Source organism: Kryptolebias marmoratus, linkage group LG3 (genome assembly GCF_001649575.2).
Source record: "Kryptolebias marmoratus isolate JLee-2015 linkage group LG3, ASM164957v2, whole genome shotgun sequence".
NCBI classification, from domain to species: Eukaryota; Metazoa; Chordata; class Actinopteri; order Cyprinodontiformes; family Rivulidae; genus Kryptolebias; species Kryptolebias marmoratus.
In genome coordinates, this window is record NC_051432.1 from 19,102,653 (window position 1) to 19,124,759 (window position 22,107).

A 22,107-nucleotide genomic window follows, 5' to 3' on the forward strand; every position below is an offset into this window, starting at 1 on the left:
GGGGGGGGTTCGCTTGTGAAGCTGTTGGTTGTGAAACAAAATCATGGCCTTGGAAGACAATAAAAGGATTGATAAAAGCTGAATGTGCATAGAAAGAACTGATTTGTCACCAAGTTTTTTAGTTTTCAAACACAACTCCTTGATCCAGTGTTGAAGAGACCATTTTCTGGTAAAGCTTTGGAAAATTTCAAAAGAAATTCTTTATATACATAAAACTAATTTAACACTAGAATTAGGGTTAGGGTCAACAGTCTCTCTGCATAAGCCTGAATAACTGCAGACATGAAAAGACGATATATCTGAAATCTGTTTATTTAAACTTGTTTCCAACTTTCTTTTTCTAAAGATACCCTTAATAACATACCCACAACATCTCTGCATGGATAAGTCTAACACTTTAAGTTATATCCAAATTAATAAAAGCATGAGCTAAATAAACAGCTGCAGGTTGTCAATGCAGCCGCACTGAAAACTGCAGATGTATCAACATTTAGTTGGAATGTCCAGTGTGATAACTTCTGTTATAGTAGAAAAGTGTACACTATAAATATAGACTATTTCAGGTGAGACAATGTTCTCACAAAACCCAACTCCAAAAGATCTGAACTTTTCATTTAATGTCTACAATGAAGTCATGTTTACCCGTCAAAGTGTCCCTTTGGTGACCTCAACCAACTGACTGTGCTCGTCCTTTTTTTTTTTTAGTGAAAGCCCCACCAACATATACAGTACAAACCAGAAAGGTCAAAAATGTTGAGAAAAAAAAAAGAGGACTGGGGGTGAAAAAAAAGGGAAAATGTCAAGCCCCCTGGGCTACATGTCTGCAGGATACAGGGACGGTGACGTGCTAGCCTGTCCAAGTGCACTGAGAGTTTGGTAAATAACCTCAGGCTGTTTGCTATGCTCCTTTTTCTGCTAGGACTCATGCTAATCTTCACAGAGGCGTACAAAGATATAAATACACACACAACCCCCACCACCACCATGTACACACACACACACACCACTTGTCAGTAGTTCCAGTTGTCCTCTAGCTGACAGCACATTGTCACTCAGTTTCCTGTCTTGCATCTCTCCCACCAACTGACTTTCTCTCCAATTTTTCATTTCTGACTCTGCTGCAAGTCTGGTCCAAATAAAAATACAAAAAAATACAAAATACAAAAACACTGCAAGATGTTATCAGTTCTCACCTTCGTGTCAGATTCATACCACAAAGCAGCACACCTGGAAAGGTAACACTGTTTCCAGCTCCCACTGCTGCACAGTTTTGGTTTGTTTTAGTGTATGAATGTTGATGATATGACAAAGATTACCAGCCATCTCCTTTTGTACCAAGCTGACCTTGTGCAGCTTATTAGCCTGGACTTTCAGCAGTGCTCCTGTGTTCTAAAGCTTTTTAATCACACGATTTACATCAAGAAATTGAAAATATTCCCACAGAATTAATCATCGGGGAAATGAGACAGAATCTCAAAGCATTTAAAAAGAGTAGAGCTGACAGCCAGATACGAATTATTGTCTTTTTTTTCTGCTTATTTTTTAAACAATTATACACAACTAGCCCTAACGCACTTACATAAATACATACAGCTAGGTTTCTATGACAACTGGAAAAAAAATCACATCACTTGATGTGATTCAAAGCTAGGCTGGGCAGCTACTAAACTGTTAAAATGAAAATGCTGGATGGTAATTAACTCTACAGCCACACTACAGCAGCTTCTTTTGGCTGATTGCCTGAAATCAGTCTGGAGCAGGTGCAGCAGAGCGGTTTGTTTAGTCACTTCAGGATGGACCAAATGCTTTTGGTGACTGAAAACAAATGGGATCATTTAAATGGAATGAAGCTCGCTCTCGTTCTAGTGTCTGCCTGCTTCTGCAGTGATTACAGGAGCAAAGAGGCGGCAGAGGAACACGATCCAGCCCTGAAGGAAACATTTTTTCTTCTTCCCAGGAACTGGTTTTAATCTTGTGACGTGCCGTGTGGGTAAAGCAGGTCTGATGCTTCTCACATCACCTGGATTCACTCATGATCACGTCGTCACTCAGGGATAAACACTTCTGACAAATAAGCTCACCGAGACAAGATACTTGGGGTCATGCTGTAATTAAAATAATGAAACTGGAGTTGATTTAGCTGCAGTGCGACATGAAAAATTTGCATAAACTACACAAATAAGCATCACCACAGGCAGGTGATGCTGATCCAGCTGCAGCAGAGTCTGAAAAAGGCCTCACTGGCAGTTGGTCTTTCCTCTCCCAGCTGCTGTATCAGCCCTCCAGAGGATGAGAGACAAGCTAAAAATACTCCCTTTTTTAACACTGTGTAAAAAAACAGTTAATTAAACACTCACTTTATAAAGTGTTTGATGAGGTTGTTGGCAATTTGCACATTTTATGATAAGCAACATTTTTTGTTTTGTTAATCAAAAGTTGAAAACAATTCATCCATAATTAAAGTAGTTTGTGTACTATTTTAGAGGAATATATTGGTGTCTAGTGTCTATATTAGTTCTTTCTTTTTGTTCTGGTTTATATGTTTTATTGTGCCTCAGCTTAATTCGATTTAAAACCTCCTATAATGTAATTACTTTAAACTGCATGTGATTTTGTTTGTATCAGTAAGGTTTTTGTGAGAGACACTTTGCAAGAAGCATTTGCAAATGAATACCAGTCCTGTGAGGCAGCGCCGGCTGTCTCTGGGGGGGACGTGAGAGGAGAGATAGACCGCTGGAAGCTAATTATACAAGATAAGCAGTAATGATGCAGACAGTTGTTAAGTATTATTACTGATGGTGGTGAGAAATGACAGGATGTGTATGCACTAGATGAGTCTGAGGACAAGGGTGTTACAAATATGGATTTATATAAAGGCATGGAAAAAGTCATATATTTTACATTAATCCAAGTACATTTAGGGATATGTTTTCATCACTGACTTGTTCAAATCAAATAAAGCTAAACTCTGCTGTAAATTTATAGCTGCATTAATCCACTTTTAAACACTGCTCTACAGCACCTGGGAGTCCGGATCCCACAGTCCAACAGCCCTTGACTGCACAGCTTGTTTAATTTCCTGTTTGGGTTGCTTGCATTTTACATTTTTGAGTATCAGCAGGAGAATAAGCTCCGTGTCCTGGATCAGCCAAGTTTATGAAAGGCTGGATTAAAAAAAAAGCTTTGCTTCACATCAACAGAAAAAAAAAACACTTATTACCTTCGAGTGTAAAACAATTAGGATGTGCAGAGAAAGAGGAAAAAGGTGAGTTTCTTTCAAGAGAATAACCGGTGTGAGTTGAGGACAATAAAGCAAACAAGGTGGGATTCAGTCAGGCAATGAGATCTTTTTTTTTGCCTGCAACAACTTGTGAGCGACAGTCATTCTACTGCCACTGGTAATTTGTCTCTAGCTCATCTGGATGTCACGGAGTGTGTTGCTTGATATGATGCAAATTAGATTTCCCATTAGAGGGACAAAGAAAGTCTTGACCAGGGACACAACAGCAAATTCCTGAATTGGGGAGACAACGGTGACCCAGTCTGTGTGGCTTAATGGTTGTCCAAGATAAAAACAAGAACACAACTGTCTGCTAAAACAGATAAATAAGATCATTTTAGACGCACAGAGCCTCTTTTGTCTCGGATAAAATGCAGCATTACGCTGCTGAAACTGTCAGCGGGGGCAGAACAGTGGGAGTCTTGTCTCCAAATTCATGCCTCGGGGCTAATTCTTTAAAAGGAAAATATGGATATTCAAATGTAAACACACTTCCACATGGACACACACAGGCAGTTCCTGTTTCACACCAAGTCTTTCTTTTTAAAAAATAAATAGCAAAAACAGCTCTATAGATGTTTTCAGGATGATGTCCATCACACTACAGCTCACAACTTTTCCTTTAACTGCCAAAAAATAAACCATAGGTCTGCACAGCTCTAAAAACGAGCAAAAATCTAATCATTTAGAGCAAAAAACAGCTGTTATCTTGGTCTGAATAAAGTTTCTTGAGTCAGGTTCATTGAAGAAGCAAAGGTGCATCAACTGAGGAGTAATAAAATAAAATAAAATAAAATAAAATACCTGTATATGGACATCCTAAAACCATGAGAGAATTTTGCATGGTAGCTGCTAACAATGAACAGGAGACTTTCATATTAATAATAAAAAAAATGTCTTTGATATCTTTTTGGAGCCACATCTTTGATGTTTAGTGCTGACAGTAGAGACATCCTCCCAAATTCCCAACAACCATGTATTAGTCATTCTGTGTGGGCAGTTCAGGGATATGCTTTCTTCAGATGGTTTGATCGTCAAAAACGGAAATAAAACGATGAGTCCCATAACGCCTAACAGAGCCGAAGTGAGAAAGCTGATTTGCAGCTCATCAACTGCCAAGTCAGAACAAGTAAACAGGTAGTGGGGCCTCCGATGATGAGGAAGTTGCAGCACACTAGGCTGTGTTTCTTTGCTCCCCACCAACAGAGCATTGCTCAAGATAACGAACTGCAGAATGAGTTTGTAATTTATCTGTGTTGATACAGTCAGCAGGAAGACTTTTCAGGCTATTATCTCCTCTTGGCTGGTTTATTTGTATTCAAGTGGTGTTTCGCTGTGTGCCATATATCTACTAAGAATGCTATATGGTACTAAAGAGCAAAAAAATAGTTTTGGGGCTTTTGTGCGTGTGAGAAAGAGATACAAAAACAGAACTATAACAGGATGTTTGCATCTGCATCAGCGAAACATCCATGCAAGAAAAATCTATAGGCTAAAATGCTTTACTAACTTTACTAACTTCCAATGGTACTGGTTTGGGATTTTTATTAGGTGTGGATATGTTTGTTTTTATGTGAGATTTATTGATTTTAAGTCTGTTATTACTGTAAGCTACTGTGTATGTGTAATGAGACATTTCTTGTATGTAAAAAAACCAAACTATCCCTTATTTTCATTTGATCTCCAAGCTGTGATTACAATGTTAAAAAAACAAGGATTACCTTGACATATCTGCTAGAAGAGCTGGATTGAAAGATTTTTGCTGCAGAAGCGATGTGCACAGTTTTAATGTGAAGCTCTCATTAGAAAATAAAAACTAGTGTAAATTCCAGTAAAGTGCCCTTCATCATGCACCTTTGTGTGTGTGTGTGTGTGTGTGTCAGTGTCTGAGTGTATGAATGAGAATTTTTCTGCACACTTGTCACCAAGGCAGTGTTGCTGGAAAACAATAAAGTCCATTCAGCCCAGTGCCCACCTCCTGTGTCTACAGTAGTGCTGTATCATATCTTCTGATGGGGTGGGACCATATCAGATATACATCTAGGTATAATGTTCCATTGTGTAAAATCTGCAGGCTGAAGTAGGTCTTAGTCAACAACAAAACTCTTCAAAAGAAGAAGTACAGAACACAACACATCACTGTTAGCTTCTCACAGATCTCAGTGAGCAGACTCGTTTTTATAGCCGCAGTGTTTCTCCAACTATTAGATGAGTTGCTTTGAAACATCTTTCAGACATTAATGGTCCCCCAAAGGCTAAACGCAACTAAATTTAACTAAACTGTGTGCAATTAGTTTAATTGTCCGTGACCAAATACCTGAAAAACGAACATTTCTGTCAGCCGCAGCTGTGTTTGATGTTTGCTGATTATCTGAAAATGTTCAAATGATAAAAGAAAAGTGAGCAGTAAAAGCTGTACAAATATTAAGTATGATCAATTTCCCAAATAAATAAATAAATAAACAGATTACTTGTTGAACCAGTATCTATAAACACAAAAATGTGTTTTGTGAGCTGTATTGGCTTTCTAGCAGGTTTTTGTTTTTTCTAGTGGTAATCTGATATGATATCAAGCATAATACACTGAAATACACATTACACTACATATTAATTATTATTTTATAACTATGAAATAAAAGGAGAAAATACTTACATTAATGAGTTTCTATACTGTAATACTCTTAATATACCATTTGAAGTTTGACCCTTGTAGGACCAGATAGTCCAATCACTTTGGTTCTTCTAAATCACACACAAAAACAAATTGGGACACCCCGAGCAAATGACATGAAAGCACAGATTGTATAGGGTTAAATGGTCGGGGCAAGAGGTGAAATTGGATTCACCCCAAGGCCCCAAAAAAACCTGATCTCTCACACAACCCTTCCTCCTGATCTGTCAGCATCTAAGCTGAATAATAGAATTTCAGCCTTCCAGGAATCTTTGCCTAAGATTTAGCAGCAGATATGGTGGTGTTCACTTACATAGTCTTTACAAAACAATGCACATCCAGCTGGGTGAAGCCTCGAAACAGAAACACAATATGATCTCTAGTTGACAATGAGGAAAGGACGAATGGGAGGTTGTGCTGTTACTAAAGGAGGGTTATTTTTATGTTGGAAACACAAGGAGAACGTTGACAGGCCCAAGTTCAAAAGGCATTGTCTCACATATGAGAAGAAAAGAAGTGAAGACAGAACAGGGGCTAAATCTGATCAAAGATAAGAGAAACTCTAGTTTTATGTTTACTGCAAAATGTTGAATACTGTATGTGCTTTTAACTCAAGTATTTCATTTCTGCATGGGGATGCAGTGAAAAATTAAGACTACATATGTAACTGTAAAATGGTTATTTTTAATGTAAATTTAAACTCTGGTGTACAAAAACTACATTTGAACTTTGAGATGTGCTCTGTCCAGTTCTGCATCATCAACTCTAAGTGGCAAAAACTGTTTAGGTTCATCTTTGGGACTACTCTTTAGTTGAATTTGCAGAAAATGCAACTGATAGCATGTACGTCCTAAATCGACAACAATCTTTATGCATCTGTCCTTCAGTCTTGAGCGATGTGTAACTACACACGTGGAATACAAAGCATCGAGCAGCTATTCAGGCTGTCCTCCTGGCTGCACGCTGCTGGTGGGCTGGGGCTTGGGGATACACAAAGAATAAACAGTGTAATCAAGTGGGAGGAATTCCAGTGAGATTCAACAAAGAGAGCAAAAAAAAAAGCCAACACACAGACCCATACACACAATTTCAAAGCCGTATACAGTAAGAACTGGTAGCAGTGTCTTTTTTTGGGAGGGGGTTGTTCCAGAAAAGAGCTTAAAAGCTGTCTGTTTCTGCATCCTCGCGAGGCAGCACGCTTACGCTGTGCGTTCGGGAAGCACTGGTCTACTATCCCAAATGACATTCTATGCTGCAGGATAATCCTGATGAATATGTCTTTCATCTTCCGCTCACTCTCAATCCCCATTTCTCCATCAGTCAGTCCATCCGCACACAAACAGTTGCTCTTCCTCTCCCACCTTTCTTCACGTCCCTCATCCTATTAGTAGCAGCCTCCTCATTGGTGTATGCATTTCTCAGCAGCCCCCCAAAAAAGAGAAAAAAATAGACAAGTAATGTGATAACAGTGTGTCACCGTTGCTCTTACTAAGCTTAACGGCCATGCTGCAATTTTGTTGTTCAAAATAAATTATGATTGCGCCCCTCGAACTGCCTCTTTCATCTCTTATCTGCAGCTTTTACCTTGGCGACCCGATGATTTGTTCACATTTTTCTTTTATATATATTTTATTTATTTATTCCGGCAAACAAGTGTTGGGTTAAGGAATAAAGTTATAGCCTGGCAACGCTAAGGCTAACAGCATATCTGCATGTGCCAATTAAAAGACAATGAAATGGCAAAGCATCTATAAGCGCTTTATGCTTTTCTTGCCTCATATCAAATGTCTATCTACACATTAAGCCTCAGTGCCTCCATTTTTGCTGAGATAAAAATAGCTCTGTGAGTCTTTCAACGAAAGCAGTCTAGTAGTGTGACTTTGATAAAAAAAAGAAGAAAAAATAATGGCAAAAAAAAAATAATGCTCTCCAGTCGAAAAAGATAACCTTTACCTTAGTAACATTACTTGACCTCAGTGATACTAGTCTTTTTGCCAGTAGCAGTTTAATACAAGTTTATAACTTCCTTAATATAAGGAGGAAGAAAAACAGCTGAATTTTCAAATTAATTTTAGTTGTCTTAGTTGCACAATTTCTTCACATAGATTATACTTGGATTTTTACATTTTGTCTATAAATAAAATATTCCTTGTTGTTTAAATGGGTATTTTTTTGCCATCCTTTAACCATATTAGTGAAAAGATAAATGAACATAAAATGTCAACAACATCAAATATCGCAATTAATTTTTGCACAATGATTTGCTCAAACCAAGGCAATTGTCATGACAAGTGTTTCTCTAGAGTTCAGACATCAATCAAAGGCTTAGCCGAACACAAACACAGACACTGAGTGCATCTATTGCTGTCTAGCCCACAGCTAACATCTGCACTATTAATAAACTGGCTGACTGGGGCAAATAAATGGCTTTATAGGATATCCTGCAGTAAAATTCACATTCCATTCACTATCTGTGTGAAGACACCTTTGATTTGAAGAAAAGAAAATGTGTTTAAAATGTTTTACCAGTTAGTATTTTTTTCCATTTTTGCTATCATCATCTTTAGGATTTTTGTTAAAAATAGATTTAAAAATTGTTCTCAGTGCTGGAAATAGTTCTTTCTTAATGAAAAAAAAAATACATTTAGGGAAATGATAAATTTGTCTTTTGCTAAAATAAGGGGACAGAGGAAATTTGTAAAATCCCAGCAAAAACTGCACTGTGTGCGTAAATAAACAGGTTCGGATAAAGTTAGCAATGAACTGGCAGATTTTTCAGATCTGAATTGCACTTATTTTTCAGTATAAGACAGCACCGTTTTTACCAATATGTATAAATGCCTCTAAATCTGCAAACTTAGCTTAATAAGCAGTAATTTGGGCTATAAATTCAATTGTTTCAGTGCATATTTCTTAAGTTTTTAGTTCCAAATGGCAAACACAAACCATCTGGTGCACTGCCAAGACAGATCTGCATATTGATCTTTGACCCCATCATGACTTGTGCTGCATTTCCAACTGGCACCAGACAGCTCCTATGAATTGTGCAGCAGAGGAAAACTCCAGCACTGCAGCCCCAGTAAACACACATGCTGGCTTGAGAACAGGTCAGGAGCATTTTCTCTCCCAGGTAGGTCTTTTAAGGTCTCTCAGCGAATCCATAACTGCAACACGATACTACGATGACCAGTGGGATAAAAGAGGGTGCCTGAAGAGAAAAGGGGAGACATTTCCCTAAAGGACAGACGAGTTCTATTTTGGCTCAGTGGTAAAGTCAGCTTGGCTTTCTGACAACAGCACAATGCGCCGTGTGTCTGTGTGGGTGTGAGGGAGTGGGGGAGGAGGGACAGCACAAAACCAAAACAATCTCAGTTAGAAAAGGAAAAAACGCTGTAAAAATAAGAAGAAAAGATGAGCAAAAGGGGGCCAGGAAGCAAGTGTAGCAAGAAAACAAGTTGCAGTGGTAAATGGTTGGATGGTTGATTCTGTCCTTAATGAACAGCAGGATTGAGTCAAGTGCTTTTTTATCCACACAAACCCCAACCGTGGTCCCGTTCACCTGCAAGACTGGAATACCATACTGTACCATTACACAACTGCCCCTCAAGACCCTTCTGTAAAGACAGAGTATTTGTGTTTTACTACAGAGTCATAACAAAGTTCTCCTTTTCAACCAAAGCAGTTCCAGGAAGATCGTTAAATACAATGGGTTGGGTCAGGGTTGATGCAGGAGCCAGATCTTCACCGGCTGTACAAATTACCAAACAAGAAATTCAAACTGCTTTTGTAGCATATTTATTTAAACCTCACTCTAGAGTAGTCTTTTTCAAGCTGAGCCCAAGATTACTTTTTCCTCGCCTTGGTGTGATTTATGTAGCAACCAAAGTGGCACGACGGGCTGAAGTTGACCCACCAATGTTATGCCTCTGAGTTGGCAAGGGAGGGTAGTCACAGCAGGGTGTAAGAGTAAATCAGAGGATGTTAGGGTGGCAAACAAGTGCAAAAGCACAGCAAACAGCTAAACGTGCACCAAACGCCAGTCTAATGAAACAATTCAACACTAACTTTACATCACCTGCATTAAAGACATGGAAGCTTTTGGGGGGAAAAAAGGTAAATTTTTCATAAAAATATTAATAAAAATTATAAAATGCTTTAAAATCAGACACAGTTAGGTGTGTCTAACTGTGTGTCTAGTGAAACCATTTTTAATTTAATTGTTGTTATTCAAGCATCATTGGTTCTGTAATTTTTTGGATGGTCCCTAAGTGAACCACAGTGTTTAGGAGGAGGGCGCACACGGAGGTGAGCGGACCGAAACCTCACTGCCAGCCAGATCATAGGCAGGAAGACGATGCTGATTCCGCAGAGCCAACCTTGAGTGCCCCTAGTGGTCTGGTGCACTTCAGTTTTGTGGAGTAAGTTTGTAGCTTTTCTTACTCGCTGATGTTTTCTGAGCTTTTAGTGTTGGTATTTGCAGCATATTTCCTTTGCATCTGTTTTGTTGGTTGTATGTTTTTGAATCTGTCTATTTTCTGGGATCGTATTTTTTCTTATGCAGCATTTTTCCTGCTGCATTTGTTTTTTGTGTTCATGTGTTTACAGCGCGTTTCACAGTTTGCGGAACATTTAGCTGTTTGCTGTGCATTTGCACCTGTAGACCACCGTAGGATGTAATGTACTGATGACAGACATTCAGTGTGATCACATCGTGAGATTTTAATAGTACTGCTCAACATTACCTCCACTGAGTTATACAACATGCCTCCTAAAGTTCACCGTGCTGGCTTTATTGTGTAAGCACGACTGACTAAATCGGTGCATTTGTAAACAGCTAAAGAGGCTTAAAAAAGGGCTTGTCATTGCAGCTATAATTTGTAAAAAGGACCCATGGATTACAATAGTGACTGTAAGAAGTGGTTTTATTTGTAGGACTCTAAAAATGTTACAAAGTAATGTTTCAGTGTATGTTTAGATTCAATGGGTGCAGCTTCCCATGTTTAGAGGAAATTGTCCCATTCCAGAGCTGTTTACTTCCTGGTTGTACCTTCAGATTAAGATGACTGCCTCAAAGATCCCAAACAAAAAGTTAGTAAAGTATAAAATAAAACATTTAAAATAAACTTAGGACAAATATTTTTGGTACAAATGATCATTCATGTCTAGGAGGGATATTTGCCTTTGCAAATACTCTCATTTGTTTGCATGAGTGAAAATGTTAATGGGACAACACAAGGCATCTATGTGCACAAGTAGATGCCACAAACAGGCTTTTTGTTCTATCAAATTTTCTACTCTTTTCATTCTTTTAGATTCACTTTGAGTAATGTTGTTGATATTTCTGACTTCTCTTTGGTGAAATATGTTCTTTTACTGTTGCTTCCACTTTGCATCCATGAAGGAAAAACCTGCGTTTGCTGATCAGCCTCAACAGCATCACTTTTTATGACAAAACCTTGAGTACGCTTTGCACAGAACTTGCAATACTATCTCTGCAGTACATCCCCTGCTCAATGACACAACTCACATACAAAAAAAATGGTAAAGCAGCCTCAAAGCAGAATGCAATGATGCTAACTTTAATATGGTGTATGATACTTTTTATCTGCACAGCTTTGTGGGTGACAGCAGGTTAGTGACTGGAAAACTCTGAGCTGTTCGTGCAAGGAGCCATCAAACATTATCCGACTGACTAATAAGGGCTGTGAACACCAAGGCAGGAGAGATCGGCTGAAACCTTTCCTGTCTTTTTTTTAAAAACTTCCTTCATTCTTCAGCAAGCTGTCTTTAAACACAATGTAAGATTTGCAGGATATGTGGGCAGGGGGTGATTATAATGCATGTATGTGTAGGAGATTCAATATGCATTTACAAGAGGCGTAGGCAGGAAAAAAAAGCATTGGAGAGCTGCACTGGAAGATTAATAAGTTGAGTGAAATAGAAGCATGAAGCAGATGTCAGAAAGAAAGAGATGTTATGTGTCTGCTTCTCTCTGTCTGTCTCTCTCTCTTTCTCCAAGAATAAGGAGCCTTCCAGTGTGCATTTCCATGCCTGTGTGAGTGTGTGTGTCCACAGATGCCAGATCAGAGGTCGAACACAGCTTAATTCCCCAAGCAGCAGCAAGCTGTGCTCAGCTGAACATAACCTGTTAGCATGGAGCTGTCTGGGCATCTTGGAGCCTGAGACGACCCCCGTGAACAGCAGAGATTACTCACAGGGTGTAATAATGCACGCAGAGATTGCTTCTACTAAAAGACCCAGGTCAATGAAAAAAAAAAAAAATACAGGTGACAGGATTTATAAGACGAAGACGAAATTTAAAACTGAGTACTCAGCTTGTGTTAGCACTTTCCCATGCTGTTAAGCCGTTCCTTTTGTCCCCACTCTCAACCAAGCTGTGTCTTGTAATTGCTTTAAAAGTACGAATGTGCCAATAAATCAGCTAGTGTCCGGAACTGGATGATTTTAGGCTTGACTGGCGACCAGCCTATTAAACACTCCAAAACACACCACTACTAACTATGTGGCTACTTTGCACTAAATATGACACGTTTTCTCTGAGGAACTGAGTGAAGAAGACTCTCTGTTATCTATTTGACTCTGAGTTATCTGAGTGTTTAAAAAAAAAAACGAGGAAGCAGAAGAGGTGTAAGAGATTACAAAAAAAGCCGATTTTCGACAGAGATCATGATCAGTTTCATGATCAGTTTACTCCTCTGACACGTCCAAGTCCAGCTTAATTTGGGACATTTAGAATAACTAAAGGATTTAACCATCTAAAACATTTAACAGTATGTAGTTTTTCTTGCACAAATAATATGTTGAACACTGATATATATATATATATATATATATATATATATATATATAATTCTTACCATACCAATGGAATCTCTTACTGGCCCATTCTTAGTCTCTGCTCTTTTTTTTTTTTTTTCAAATCTCCTTGTACCATTGAATATATGTAGAATACAGAGCATTTACTGGAAAAACCACCTTGGGCAGACAGTTTTACTAAGTTTTGAATATAATACGGCCTTCCAAGCAGCTCACTCAACCGTTTACTGTATTTTTGCCAACCACTGCTGAGAAACAATGACTAAAAACAAAACTTTTTTTAACGTTTCAATTTCAAGAGCCAGCAGCTTACCGGTTCTGAACGTAATTTGCATCTTCAACGCACATTTGTTTCATTTTTAGTAATGTAGGAACTAACCTGCAATCACAGACACAATGCTCTACCGATGCAACACTTTCCACACTTCGTTGTGCAATTTAGTCCTTAGGTCTACTTTTCTGTTTGACTTTCATCCTGTAAACCGGAGCCTCTTCGGTTGTAGCCGTGAAGCCGCAAACTTCTGCTTTTATCAGAAGATTAATTGGAAGACATGCCTCCACTTTTAAAACTTAAACAGATATCAATCTGGGTAATAGAGGGTTTACGCTGCACGCACAAACTGATTTGTCATCTGGAAATGTTTTTTTTATCTCCAAACATTTCAACTAAGCTTACAACACATACTTATATCATATCTTTCACCGTGCAAGTGCAGAGGACGCATTTATTTTCTAGTGATTTTTTTTTTTTTCTTGTTTACAACCACTTTTTTTTCCATTATTGTCAAACCAAGGTTTGTGAACAAAAGCCGCCACTTCCCAGGTAGCGCACTTGATGCGATAACAGAGATTCTCTTCGGCGATGGCGAACAGATTCTGTTGCCCTTTGCCGTCCTTCACTGGCGTTCGCACACTACGGGATATCAGATGTCTGTCTCCATCTGCCTATAACAACAAGCGCAGTTTGTGCTCATTTCCTGCAAACATTCGCACTTTTTACAACACGCAGTATGGAACTCGAGTTAACTTTTTCAAGCGTTTTTGGTTTTTTTTGGACCGGACTGTAGCTGTTGAGTTAAAATTAGAGGTCAAATTAGAAACAGAACTTTGGCTGTCAACTAATTCACATGGAACATCTGATATGTTGTTAATCTAAAGTTTGTTCATTTGTTTTTGTTTAAAGGGAAGGACCACATAAATGGACGCTAATCTCTGCGCACCCACATCACCTTTGGCAATATCGTGTGCCACACAGCTTCTCTGTGTGCCAGCAAAGCCATTTAGGTTGGCCTCGCAACTCGAGTCACAGGCCCTGAAAAGGGGGTCGACACAATGAAAGATCTGTGCAAGAGGAGCAGCAGATTAGTTGATTAAGTGGGAAAAGCAACACTTTACTGAAACAACTATATAGGTGCAAAGTTGCATGTCACGGACAATAAGATTTGATGACGCCTCTTTACCACACTCTGAAACCGAGGTCACACTGTTCTGTCACTAATACGACTGTTTGCATGATTTCTGCCTTAAAGTGGTGCTCCCAACCACTGGTACTGGTGCGCTTGTTACCACAGCTGTACTAATAAACACTGACTGTTGTGATCGTCCTGTAAAAATACGGGAACGGCTGTGACGATCACGTTTTCACGTGGCTCCGACATGCAAAGACAGAGCGCAGAAGCCCTGGATGCAAACCTTATGTCATAAAAGTTGCAATAAACTTTGTGATTTGCCTGACTATTTACAAGTCAGGTGGAAACTTTAATGCCTTTTGCTCGACACTCCTCTGTTAGCAGCGGCAGCTACCATTTCCATGTGGAAATGGGTACACAAGCTGCAGATCGTGTGGCTCTTGTCAACATTAGTTTTGTCTTTATACACAGAAGCCTAAATACTTCCAGGCACTGGCTTTGAATGCGAACCTGGGCTTGAACCTGCAGCCTCAGGAGACCACAGCACTGACCACTGATCTACTGCGGTACTGGGACTCATCAACCGTTTTGCTGTTTAAGTTTTAATAGAAGAATACTTTGCTGTACAAGTCGTTCACCGACTTGGGTAAGAAAAAGTGAAAACTGCAACCCATGCTCTTCTTCGCTTCTTATCCAAATCATAACGTATCTAAACATAAAACAAAGCGTCACCGTTTGAGCAGTAGCAACACCATCTGATAATTATTTCCCCCTTTGTGGAGAAAGACAAGAAGACTGCAAGATCAGCAGCTAAGCTTGTCATCAGCCGTCGTGGGTAAAGACGGGAATCGGAGAAGTGATCTGTCAGTCTGCATTTCACTGCTTTTAAGTAAAAGCTTGACATTTTGGGGACCGCATTTAATGGCTTTCTTGCAGCGATTAAATCTCGGGAGAACGGGGAGTCAAAATTACAACACATTGTTTTCCGACGGCCTGCACATTTTTGCTGAGACTGCAGAAATTGTACAGCCATCAAAAACAACACAGAATCAAAACAACGGGTGCGGCTCAGTACGACAAAAGTTCATCATCGTCCAAGTATCACACTTTGCAATATTATTCTCACAAAGAACTGCTTGAACTGCAATAAAGGCTTTTTATATTTCAAAGTGCCGTGCAGTCACGCTTTGCACGCCAATGATACAGTGCATTTGACTAATCAACGAAGCCTCACAGCCTTAGAACCAAAGTACCTTAGAACCGGTTGTACAACAACAGAGCCATATTGAACGAATGTTTTCTGCACTGTGCATTTACTGTTTTTGTCTTCACCATCGACCATTTTCGTTCTCTTCTCCCACCAAATGTTCTGGCAGCAGACATGCGTTTACAGGGTCATGGCAGGGGTTCCAGTGAAAAGTGAAGGAGCCAGTACCAGAGACAGGGAGACAGACGAGATGGGGGAAGGACTCACAAGCGTGTTCCTAATCAAATCTGGCAAAGGAAGTGAGCTTCAGCTGTGGGGCTCAGGTGGAGCTCCCGAGCCTCCACATTGTTTCAGGCTGATGACTGAATAACATCCCCCTGCCTGTCCCTTGCGGTCACTCTGTCAAGTTTTTTCTCCCTTCTTTTCCCTCCAGCGGTACTATACATCCATCACCTCTCCATCTTTAAAATTCACATTCTTAATTTATCAGTTTTGACCCCCACTGGTCGCGTCACCTCAGCTCAAAGAAGTAACGGCGAGAATTTTCTCCTCTTCCTCCCCTGCAAAGACACAAACACAGACTCACACCTGTCCACCCTGTCGCTCAGCATCTGCATCACCGTGTGAAGTGAAAAAAGGGCCGTCCGTGAGACGTGAGGCTGTTTGAGACGCGAGGCTGTTTGAGACGCGGAGCCCTGCAACGTTTTTTTTTTTTTTTTTTGGCAGGGCATGGGGCAAAAGTGGCAACGACTGCCGTGCTACGACACACATTTACACTTGCTGCGCTTTAAAGGTGGCACACTGAGGAAAACAGGAAGCGGTGCATGTGTATGGTGCACTGCTAGATTCGTACACACTGCAGGGTTCCCTACCATCCCCAACCCCCACCCCCCTGCTCGCCTACCCTCATATTCATGCACCCTTCTGTAGCTTTAGATCAATACCTGACCCCCTGAGCACGAGTTGGGGAGCCGGCTCTCACGGGAAATTAAAAATGGATTCAGCGCGGAGCAGCGGCGGGGGTTTTGGTTTCAGTTGACTATCTGCGGGATGAAAATAGAATCTGTCAGCTTGGCTTGCAGCCGGCGCATGCAGGAGGCAGCCGCCAGGGGCAGGGTGTTTCAAACATGGGGAGGTGATGTGTGGCAGTGGCTTTCTCCCGCGAAGCTGTGACTAGAGCGAGCGCTGGGTGGTTTTCCTGTTTTTTTGTTGTTGTTGTTGGAAGGAGGATGTGAGGCAGAATCAAGAAAAGCAGCCGGAAAAGCACGATGACATTAAAGAGCACTTTAAGTTTTAATAACAGAACCGTATTCCAAACATCGGCAGCATTATCTCAACGTCAACCCAACGAACTGATCATGTTTTTGCTTATTTAAAGATGCAGAAACTGCACTGACTGAACGCAGGCCTGTCTTTATCTTATATCGTATTTTGCTCACTTTGCAAGTGCCAGTGTGTAGTTTGAAGGAAAATGCTTTTATAATGCATTGTAGAGCAAAATATTTGGTTTCTTTGACTTTCATCATCCATAGTTGCTTTATAATCACAATGCAAACCCTCTGAAGAGAGGTTTTCTATGACTGATGCCAAGCTTTAAAAATCAGCATCATTCTTTTTTTCTGAGAGGGGAGGGGTCAGTGTGTACTTTTCATTTAACAATAATAGCTTCACTTAAATAAACGCATATTTAACAACCCCTAGAAGAGAAATAATGTACAAAAGAACATTCTTGCTTAAATAAATCTAAATTGTGGGCTACAGTAAGCTGGCTGTAGCACCTTCATGCTCCTACTTGGTCATTGATCAGGTACGCACAGGATGGATCGATTGACAGTTTTTAAAAAGCGGCCGATATCAGCGATTAGAAATCGGTTCAGTTCAGATACCTCTGAATCTGAACTGAATGTGAGACGCCTGAAGACTCACACCCCACAGGTAACACCTCAGGACCCTTCTGACCTCTTGACCTTCCAGGTTTGTGTTTGTTTGTTTTTGGTAATTCTACAGTCCTGGAAAGCACACATTGTTAGCAACAGATCTCAAACAGCAAGGCTAAAAATGAGCAAAAATGAAATGGCAAGCCAAAGCAGGCCCAAACACAAACTGTGGCAAAAAGCTGTGCATTTAGTTCCCTGCATCTTCTGAATCTGAAGAGGTGGGGAAATCATCCATTTTAGTTATATATTAAAAAAAAAATCTATGTAAGAGAGGGAAGGAAGGGGTCTGCTTCTCCCCATCCCCAGCCCTGCCTCCGTATCCCGGAATGATTGAAAGTAAATAAATAAATAAGCTGAAATCGTCTCGTCTTACCCATCTGTGCCTGTGTCGGATGTCTTTCAGAGGTTCATGGTGGCGGGGAGCCCCGCTGCTCTCAGTCAAGCCTCGTCGCTTTGCTGCAGCAGCGGCTGGAGCATCACGTCGGCGGCGCTGGAGGCTCGGAGATAACCGGAGGAGGAGGAGGAAGAGGGGGGCTCTTCGCTGCTTTCAGCCGGGTTACTCTACGGTCATCCTCGCCTCCGCTGCCCTGGTTGTATCCGGCGGCTGGAAACCGTCCCGGGCAGGACGCGCTCCGGGAATCCCGTCGACCCAGCGGCGGCAGGCGGCGGCTTTAGGTTTATTCCGCCAAGATAAAAATAACAGGAAAAACAAACAAACAAACACCGAGCTGACTGTGTGCCGAAGCCAGACAGAGCGAAATAGTACTAAAAAAAAAGAAGAGGACGGGGAACGGTGGTGGTGGGGGGTGATAGCCGCTGCTGTCCACCGTCCGGTTCGGCCGCTCGGTGTCGTGTTTACGAGCCACAGCCGCCTCCTCCCTCCGCCTCTCGGTCCGTGATGCGTCTCCCTCCGAGCCGAGCTCCGGAGCCGCCGTGACGCCTGTTCAGCTCACAGCAAAACACCGACCTCCAGCCTCTTCGCCTTTTTTTTTCTTTTATCGCCTTCCTTCGCGATACAGATAGCTGCACGGTGGAGAAGGTGGAGACGAGACGGTGTGTGTGTGTGTGTTTGTACGGAGGGGGGGCAAGTGGAAGAAACCGAAGGGAACGGAAGGAGGAGCCCCCGAGATGAGAGCTCCACCCCGTTATGCTGCTTTATCAGCGGCGCGAGGAGGGGGGCCAGATCGGGAGAAATCTACGATTCTGAAATATGAGCACAGGAGGAGGAGGAGGAGGAGGTGGTGGGGGGGGGGAGGAAGGAACACAGAGAGGCTCGTGGAGAACAAAAAAACTTATTCATCCAGGGACGCTTTGAGAAAGCCTCTAAGACAAATGCTATTTAGGCTTCCATCCAACTCCACTGAGAGGCAAGACTCAAACTGCACGCGCGCACACACACACACACACACACACACACACACACACGCACACACCAAAGGTTTCAGCCCGGAATGCTCACACTTAAGAACGGCGCTGACAGAGTGCTGCAGATGCAGGAAGGTGCTATTTGTGATGGTGCTATTTGTGGTTCGTTTCTGGCGACGGCCTGAAGGAGGCGCCAGAGGGACCGTGACCGTGAGCGGCTCAGTTTGTTGGGATCATTCAGGTCTGTTCCATCACTGATAAAAAAATTAAAAATAAAAGCCTAATGTGCTATTTTAATTAATTATTAAATGCCAAGAGGGTTTCTAATGACACCACAGAAGGTGAAAAGATGATGATATTTTGCCTTTGTGTGTGTGTTGGTGGGGGTGCGTGTGTATGTGTGCATGTTTTTTGTGTAGGATCCTTTTTGGTATAATCACCTTGCTTGTCAGTATCTGTAGTCCATGTGGGGAACAAATCCAGACTTTAATACATCTTTTAATTAGGAGTTAGGATTAATTCCAAGGGTCAGGCTACAGAAAGGAATGGAAGTCAAAACAATGTCCTAATATGAGTAGAAATGCAAACTATTTCATAAATCCTAATAAAAGTAATCACTGGCTGTACATCCACAACTGATTGACTTTTGGAGTCAGCCTAATTCAAGATGGCTGCCACAGGTTTGACCAAAATGATTATAACTTCATCTCTTCTCCTCATCTGATGGTCTTTGTTTAAAACTCTGGCATTAAAATGCAAATGATGTGTCCCTTTAAGGAATGCAAGGCCTTTAATTAAATTATGTATGCACTTTTTTATTTATAAAAAATCATATTTTGTAGGAAATCTTTGAGAAATAGTTCCTTAGTCTTTCCAAAAGTTTATCCATTTATTTTCAAGTTGTTGTGTTTTTTTTGTTTGTTCGTTTACATTGGTTGTGTTCTTCATCACTGCTGAAGAACTAGTTTCAGTATTAAAACAAAAACCAAACCTTTGGTGTTGGGGTTTCCTCTTCGCTTACATTGCTTCTTGCGCATGCAAAAAAACCCATCTAATTTTGCAAAGACCACAACCTACTCTGTTTTCTCCAAACGGCTATTTTATAATTACTTAAACACTGATTGTGTTGAACTGAACTGGATCCATTACCGATGATTCCCACTGCACAGTTAACTGCATGTTTGTGTGTTTTTGTTATTAAATTAAAAGAAAAGGAACTTTTTAATGCTACCTACAGTGCCAGCAGATAGTCTCCTTTGCAGTTTAAACGTCTGTCCCCTTCATGGTTTCCCACTATCTCTTCAATGCAAAACAAGCTGCTGATTGAAGATAAAAAGAATCATCTGCCGTTGTATCTTGACAATTTTGCCCTCGATTAAAAAAGTTACATTTGCTGGTTTGTTATTTTTAAACATGATAATAATACTAAAACACTAGACAAAATTGATATCACTTTACAGTGGTTGTGAAAACAGCTGTTAGAGAGAAGTTTATTAAAATACTACCAAACATTGTGTAAAACACCCTGAGGTTTCAGAATAATAAAAGCGGGCCTTCATGCCTGTTTTGGCTCTTTCAGTTCCCTAATTTCTCAGCTTTTGTTAGTTTGTAAAAAAAGACACCTTACTTTTTTTATCCTGACCAACTTTTTTTGTTTTTTCTGAGGTAGAAAACCGCCTGTTGGTTTATGTTTTGTGTATTATCGGGGTGCAATTGTCAATCACATTTTGCCAAATTAAATACAAAGGTGACTTTTTTTTTGCCCTGCTTTGTCGCAGCTTTAACTATTCCAACTTTAATGTGAAGTTCGACTGTCACGACTTCAAGCCCGGAGGAAACTGTTGAGTCATGTGAATAAAAGACGATTGTTACGCCACAGCTGTGACACTGTTCAGACTTGAAGAGGCATGCGTGAGTCACTGCGTTTTAGTAGTGTCAGCACTGGGGAAGTTGGCAACACCTCGGCTTGTTACAAATGCAGTTAATCCCGCTGGTTGCTGAGCCTCCTGGAGGGTAACATCTCTCACATCGGCGCGGGATCTCCAACCTCAAAGCTTGCTTTCGCTCACCCTCTGAGCGATCAGTGGCCATTAGGGGGAGGGCTTAGCAAACCACATATCATGCTGTTTCTTCTCTTTATCAAATATTGATGTCAGCCTGTCAGCATAATTCACCGAGAGCGTGAGTTATCTTCCTTTTCTTTGTTTGACAAAAGGAGCCTCCCTCAAACAGTACAGCTATTAAGATAGCTTTGGTAATGGAACCTAATGAGCGCTGCGACATGGTTAGAAATGAAAGATCAGGTAAGTTTTTATGAGCAATGAACCTAATTAGTAATGTCTTAAACGAATGTCTAGGGACAATATTGGCACCTATAACGATAAAAACCGAAGCAACAATTTGTCTTATGCAGCTTCTAATAAGGTCTTTTCAGATAATAACAACAAAAAAAACAAACAATATTAGAGTTATAGTGGATAATACTGAGATATTTTAAAGTGGGGATTTGTGGAGAGGGTATGAACAATTATTATTCTACCTGTTGTACATATCACTTCAGCATTTGGTTTTGCAAATAACCTCAAAACTCTATGTACATAACTTTGACTGTGCAAAGCGAAACTGACAGCAACACACAGGTAACCCAACTTCAAAAGAGCTTAACTATCTTTGGAAGCGTTAACGCTACAAATAAACCTACAAACTGTCACTTAAAAAAAAAAAAAGAAAGCTTGCGCTACTTCTCAAGACACAAATACACATATGACAATGACCTCTTCAATCACAGTGTAAAAATACGACATGAAAGATAGAAGTGTCTTTGATTCAAGCCCAGAAATACTGAAGCTTTATTGCTCCACTACTGCAGCCACTAAGCTTCAGGCTGATAAGAACGGTGAACAAAAGTCACACCGAATTAATTCGTTAGGTACATATAAAGCCACATGTGTGCTTAAGGACAACAAAAGCGAGCTCTGGAACAAAAGGCAAATTAGTGGCCCCAAGCCAACCATCAGACAAAAGAGTAACATTGACATAGAAATGCTTTTTTTTTTAAAAGTTTGACACAAGCGATATGTATTTGCTATTTCGCTAAGAGTTAGCACATGGTTAAAAAAAAAGCAGGAAAGTCAAAGTGTACTTTCCAACAAGCGCAGGCATTTCAATACTTTCAAGCATTACTTGAGTTCATCTATATTTTCAGAATTTCTGGACGTAACAAAAGCAAATGTAAATTATTTTCAGAGCAAAGAGAATTCTTGGTGGAAGCGTCTGTCAGACTAAGATGCTTAAATCAAACCATCCATCCATCCATCCATTGTCTTCCGCTTATCCGGGGTCGGGTCGCGGGGGCAGCAGCCTAAGCAGGGAGACCCAGACTTCCCTCTCCCCAGCCACTT

The 22,107-nt window shown here is 40.6% G+C and overlaps 1 protein-coding gene across 4 annotated transcripts in view; it reads right to left on the reverse strand.

Moving 5' to 3' along the window:
* mgat3b (beta-1,4-mannosyl-glycoprotein 4-beta-N-acetylglucosaminyltransferase b) overlaps nt 1–22,107 on the reverse strand; it is a 58,350-nt gene that overhangs the window by 33,113 nt on the left and 3,130 nt on the right. Inside the window, exon 1 of one of the 4 annotated variants that reach the window (XM_017406126.3) lies at nt 17,715–18,435. The exons of 2 other annotated variants lie outside the window; for them this stretch is intronic. The gene's annotated coding sequence lies outside the window, so the exon portion shown is untranslated. Of the gene's footprint in view, nt 1–17,714; nt 18,436–22,107 lie in introns of those variants that run through there. One more of the 4 variants, XM_017406082.3, reaches the window with a different exon arrangement.